Genomic DNA, 7,100 nt, shown 5'->3' on the forward strand with positions numbered 1-7,100 from the left:
GTGAACAGACCCTTGAGCCTCATCTACACATGAGCGGAGGATGTTTTACTATCATCTTGTTCTCATTATCCCTGATCTCCACAAGAGGGCAGCACTGCATCAGGTTCATATATTCAGAGTGATGTTTTCTTGTCAACATCTCTTGGATAAGGCAACCACTCAATAATAACTGAGAAAGTGATCAATCAACTCAATTAATAATGCAGTAAAAATCTTTTATAGATATTTAAACCCAAGAAGATTTTAGATAAAAGCAAACTTTCTTCTATATCTGCTGTACAATTGCCCTGTTACCGCTGTAAATCTGTATTATATAAAGAAAGAAACATGGCAGACTCTCAGGATGGGGTCTCTAGCTTACGGCTGAAAACACTCGTCTCCGGTCAGGACACATTCCCACTCCCGCCTCAGGTGACGGATTACTAAACCGGAGACCAATCGTCACCCTATACAATGAGAAATGGGAAATAGACGGCATATATAAAGCGCTTTCATCAGACCCATCGATACACACAGTGTTTCTCAATGTCACGGAAGACTGATCCCTCCAGGTCACTTCCTTCAGAGGCTAGGCTAGCTCCTCTTTAGCATTCGGAGAACACGTAACTGGAACAGGCTAGCAAGTGCACGTCATTACGTCAGTGAAAAGGTCCGTTGGCCATCAGTAACGTTATGTGTAACGTTATTTGTATTTTTTTTATATCAATACAGTAGTAATTTGTACCCGCATTTAAATGTAAAACTTTACTTATATTTACTATGGTCATAACAAATGTTTGGTAACGTAAATAAAAGCATTGTGGCGAGCAGCGAGGTGAGGGGCCGTGAGAGCGGGCCGGTGGAGTGATGATGAGCGGCAGCTGATCGCCACACCGGTCTCGGCTCACGGCAGTGATGGAGTATAACTGGAGGAGTGTGGAAGGACTGGGCCTGGACTTTATGTTATGGTTTGTTTATGGTTTATTATGTGTGTGTGGGCAGTCGCCCGTGAGGGGCTTTCTGCGTTACTTTCGTTTTGTTTATTATTTATTATAAAGTTGTTGAACGTTCGCCGGTTCCTGCCTCCTTCCTTCCCATCTACAAACCCCGATACAAGCATATTTGCCCCGTTCACGCTCCGACTCCGGGAACGCCTGAAGATAGCAAAGCTGCGCGCATAGGATTGTGGGTGATTTGAGAACGCGAAGAGCGCGAAGGCTACACATATGCATCCTTTCCTGTATATGACATATTTTGAGAACGAAGGACTCAGTCCTTGGTTGAAATTCCGAGGATCCTCGACATTGGAGCAGTCCTTCGTCGGATGTCGATGACGTAGCATCCTCAGAATTCTGGCTTCCGAGGATCCTTCCTTGACATCGAGGAACGCCTACAGACGGCTCGTCAGGAGCAGATGGGGTTCGGTGTCTTGCTCATGGACACCTCGACACTTGGTCAGGTGGAGCCAGGGATCCAACCACTAACCCTTCTGGTTTGTATCAAATTTTATTTCTATCGCTCTTCTCCAGCGGCGATTGTGTCAGAGCAGCTTCAGTGTTAAACAGGACAATACTGCAGCAGAATTAGATTTGGCTGTACAGTCGTTCTGGAGTAAACAGTGATGTTATCAGCTTATTTTAATTTATCAGAGAGAGACAATGTTGGCAGATCAGTATTATAGTTTATAGAATTAAATAAGACCTAATTCATTAATGTTATTTGTATATTTAGTTGAATAACTCTGATCATAATGTTAGTGTCCCCAACTGAGCAAGCCAAGCCAAAGGCGACCAAAGGAACCGAAACTCCATCAGGGCATGATGGAGAAAAATAAACCTTAGAGAAACCAGACTCAGTTCTCCTCTGGCCTATTAACACACAGCAGAGGATTATTATTCTGGACACCTTACAGCTCAGAAATCATATTAGAGCAAAATATTCAAAATTTCTGGGTATCACGCAAGAGACTGATTTATTTAGGATGGTGTGTCGAATACACAAGAGTATGAATACATGAAAGATCAGAGTCGTCATGCCGGAGACGGGTTTGTAGACGACCTACATGAACCACTGCCGCTCCAAAAGGACATACACAAACCATCGAGTGGTTCCTTAGGCCATGACCTCCCGTAATATAGAGAATATTCCATATGAGAGCCGGATGCTCCAGCCGTGCCTCATTTAGCCTAGTTTACAGGCAAAGAGGCACGAAGTTACATCTTGTGCACTACTAAATCTTTCTCACAATAAACTTAGGTGAACTCTAACTCTACATATAAACTAAAGAGAGATAGAGAGAGAGAGAGAGAGAGAGAGAGAGAGAGAGAGAGAGAGAGAGAGAGAGAGAGAGCCCTAAGTCTGGGAGAGATGCTCAATCTCTGCTTTAAGGACCGGCTATAATCAGCCTCTATTTGTTCGTTTTTTTACGAGCACTCATTATAGAAAGTGACAGATAACCGCAACGATTGCCCATTGGTGAACTTCCTCAATGTGTTAGCTTAGCCGCATTGTAAAAGTAAAGCCAGCTAGAGGTGTTTAAAGGCCTAATCCTCTAAGGGAAATGCATTACTTCAGAGACTTGAGATTTGTTATTACCTTACCTAAAGACCCATGAGTATTTGGGAAGGGAAGCACACTAATAGAGGGATATAATGTCCTTCATTGCTGACTAGCATTAGCCTTGAGGAGTGTCCTGAGAAACGGTCATTACACTTTCCCTTCGAGCTCTACACAGATAACACTAGCGCTGTTAAACCGGTCTGTCAGGCCTATCTATCCACCTCGCTCAGGGAAGCCAGCAGTTGGGGAGGGGAACACACTAGATAGATGATATGCAATTGAACCATAACATAATTGGTTTCCTTTAGTACTGAGCCAAGGAGTCGATCTAAAAGGAGAGCTAACCCTAATATCCCAACTATCCTCTAGAGCGGGGTTAGAGGTCAGTCTCCTCAATCCTGAGGGAAGCAAGAATGCTTCTCCTTTGACTGTCCACCAGAGGGAGCCAAACTCCTGAAGAACAGCCATTCCCAATTACATCATCATCATCATCATCATCATCATCATCATCATCATCATCATCATCATCATCATCATCATCCTCATTATCATCATCCTCATCATTATCATCATCATCCTCATCATTATCACCATCCTCATCACCATCATCATCATCATCATCATCATCATCATCACCATCCTCATTATCATCCTCATCATTATCATCATCATCATCATCATCCCCATCATCCTCATCCTCATCACCATCCTCATTATCATCCTCATCATCCTCATCATTATCACCATCCTAATCACCATCATCATCATCATCATCACCATCCTCATTATCATCCTCATCATCATCATTATCCCCATCATCCTCATCCTCATCATCATCATTATCCCCATCATCCTCATCCCCATCATCCTCATTATCATCATCATCCTCATCATTATCACCATCCTCATCACCATCATCATCATCATCACCATCCTCATTATCATCCTCATCATTATCATCATCATCATCATCCCCATCATCCTCATTATCATCCCCATCATTATCATCATCATCATCACCATCATCATCATCATCCCCATCATCCTCATTATCATCCTCATCATTATCATCATCCCCATCATCCTCATCCTCATCATTATCATCATCATCATCATCATCCTCATCATCATCATCCTCATCATCATCATCATCCTCATCATCATCATCATCCTCATCACCATCATCATCATCATCACCATCATCATCCTCATCACCATCATCTTCATTATCATCCTTATCCTCATCACCATCATCATCATCACCATCATCATCACCATCATCATCACCATCATCATCACCATCATCATCATCACCATCATCATCATCATCACCATCATCATCATCATCATCATCATCATCATCCTCATCAGCATCATCATCATCACCATCATCACCATCATCATCATCATCATCATCATCATCATCATCATCATCATCATCATCACCATCATCATCTTGATGTGGCTGTACTAGAGCAGGTATTCCTGCTTGAATGCTGATTATTCCTTATATTCCCCCATTAGTGCAGCTCCACTCTCCCCAGTCTGTCCGTAACTGATCCTATTGAAGTGTGTTCATCACACACAGAAACATGAAGAAGACCCCAGCTGAAGTATCTCTGACCCTATTGAAGTGTGTTCATCACACACAGAAACATGAAGAAGACCCCAGCTGAAGTATCTCTGACCCTATCAAAGTGTGTTCATCACACACAGAAACATGAAGACCCCAGCTGAAGTATCTCAGATCCTATCGAAGTGTGTTCATCACACACAGAAATATGAAGTCCCCAGCTGAAGCATCTCAGATCCTATCGAAGTGTGTTCATCACACACAGAAATATGAAGACCCCAGCTGAAGCATCTCAGACCCTATCGAAGTGTGTTCATCACACACAGAAATATGAAGTCCCCAGCTGAAGCATCTCAGATCCTATCGAAGTGTGTTCATCACACACAGAAACATGAAGACCGCAGCTGAAGTATCTCTGACCCAATCGAAGTGTGTTCATCACACACAGAAATATTAAGACCCCAGCTGAAGCATCTCAGATCCTATCGAAGTGTGTTCATCACACACAGAAATATGAAGTCCCCAGCTGAAGCATCTCAGATCCTATCGAAGTGTGTTCATCACACACAGAAATATGAAGTCCCCAGCTGAAGCATCTCAGATCCTATCGAAGTGTGTTCATCACACACAGAAATATGAAGACCCCAGCTGAAGTATCTCTGACCCTATCGAAGTGTGTTCATCACACACAGAAATATGAAGACCTCAGCTGAAGCATCTCAGACCCTATCGAAGTGTGTTCATCACACACAGAAACATGAAGACCGCAGCTGAAGCATCTCAGACCCTATCGAAGTGTGTTCATCACACACAGAAATATGAAGACCGCAGCTGAAGCATCTCAGACCCTATCGAAGTGTGTTCATCACACACAGAAACATGAAGACCGCAGCTGAAGTATCTCTGACCCTATCGAAGTGTGTTCATCACACACAGAAACATGAAGACCCCAGCTGAAGCATCTCAGACCCTATCGAAGTGTGTTCATCACACACAGAAATATGAAGACCGCAGCTGAAGCATCTCAGACCCTATCGAAGTGTGTTCATCACACACAGAAACATGAAGACCGCAGCTGAAGCATCTCAGACCCTATCGAAGTGTGTTCATCACACACAGAAATATGAAGACCGCAGCTGAAGCATCTCAGACCCTATCGAAGTGTGTTCATCACACACAGAAACATGAAGACCGCAGCTGAAGCATCTCAGATCCTATCGAAGTGTGTTCATCACACACAGAAATATGAAGACCCCAGCTGAAGCATCTCAGATCCTATCGAAGTGTGTTCATCACACACAGAAATATGAAGACCCCAGCTGAAGCATCTCAGACCCTATCGAAGTGTGTTCATCACACACAGAAACATGAAGACCGCAGCTGAAGTATCTCAGACCCTATCGAAGTGTGTTCATCACACACAGAAACATGAAGACCGCAGCTGAAGTATCTCAGACCCTATCGAAGTGTGTTCATCACACACAGAAACATGAAGACCGCAGCTGAAGTATCTCAGACCCTATCGAAGTGTGTTCATCACACACAGAAACATGAAGACCCCAGCTGAAGTATCTCAGACCCTATCGAAATGTGTTCATCACACACAGAAACATGAAGACCGCAGCTGAAGCATCTCAGACCCTATCGAAGTGTGTTCATCACACACAGAAACATGAAGACCGCAGCTGAAGTATCTCAGACCCTATCGAAGTGTGTTCATCACACACAGAAATATGAAGACCGCAGATGAAGTATCTCAGACCCTATCGAAGTGTGTTCATCACACACAGAAATATGAAGTCCCCAGCTGAAGCATCTCAGATCCTATCGAAGTGTGTTCATCACACACAGAAACATGAAGACCGCAGCTGAAGTATCTCTGACCCTATCGAAGTGTGTTCATCACACACAGAAATATGAAGACCCCAGCTGAAGCATCTCTGACCCTATCGAAGTGTGTTCATCACACACAGAAACATGAAGACCGCAGCTGAAGCATCTCAGACCCTATCGAAGTGTGTTCATCACACACAGAAATATGAAGACCCCAGCTGAAGCATCTCTGACCCTATCGAAGTGTGTTCATCACACACAGAAACATGAAGACCCCAGCTGAAACATCTCAGATCCTATCGAAGTGTGTTCATCACCCACAGAAATATGAAGACCCCAGCTGAAGCATCTCAGATCCTATCGAAGTGTGTTCATCACCCACAGAAACATGAAGACCGCAGCTGAAGCATCTCAGACCCTATCGAAGTGTGTTCATCACACACAGAAATATGAAGACCCCAGCTGAAGCATCTCAGATCCTATCGAAGTGTGTTCATCACACACAGAAATATGAAGACCCCAGCTGAAGCATCTCAGACCCTATCGAAGTGTGTTCATCACACACAGAAATATGAAGACCCCAGCTGAAGCATCTCAGACCCTATCGAAGTGTGTTCATCACACACAGAAATATGAAGACCCCAACTGAAGCATCTCAGACCCTATCGAAGTGTGTTCATCACACACAGAAACATGAAGACCCCAGCTGAAGCATCTCAGACCCTATCGAAGTGTGTTCATCACACACAGAAACATGAAGACCGCAGCTGAAGTATCTCTGACCCTATCGAAGTGTGTTCATCACACACAGAAACATGAAGTCCCCAGCTGAAGCATCTCAGACCCTATCGAAGTGTGTTCATCACACACAGAAACATGAAGTCCCCAGCTGAAGCATCTCAGACCCTATCGAAGTGTGTTCATCACACACAGAAACATGAAGACCGCAGCTGAAGTATCTCAGACCCTATCGAAGTGTGTTCATCACACACAGAAACATGAAGACCGCAGATGAAGTATCTCAGACCCTATCGAAGTGTGTTCATCACACACAGAAATATGAAGACCGCAGCTGAAGTATCTCTGACCCTATCGAAGTGTGTTCATCACACACAGAAACATGAAGACCGCAGCTGAAGTATCTCTGACCCTATCG

This window comes from Pseudorasbora parva, chromosome 15 (assembly GCF_024679245.1).
Source record: "Pseudorasbora parva isolate DD20220531a chromosome 15, ASM2467924v1, whole genome shotgun sequence".
Classification (NCBI taxonomy): Eukaryota; Metazoa; Chordata; class Actinopteri; order Cypriniformes; family Gobionidae; genus Pseudorasbora; species Pseudorasbora parva.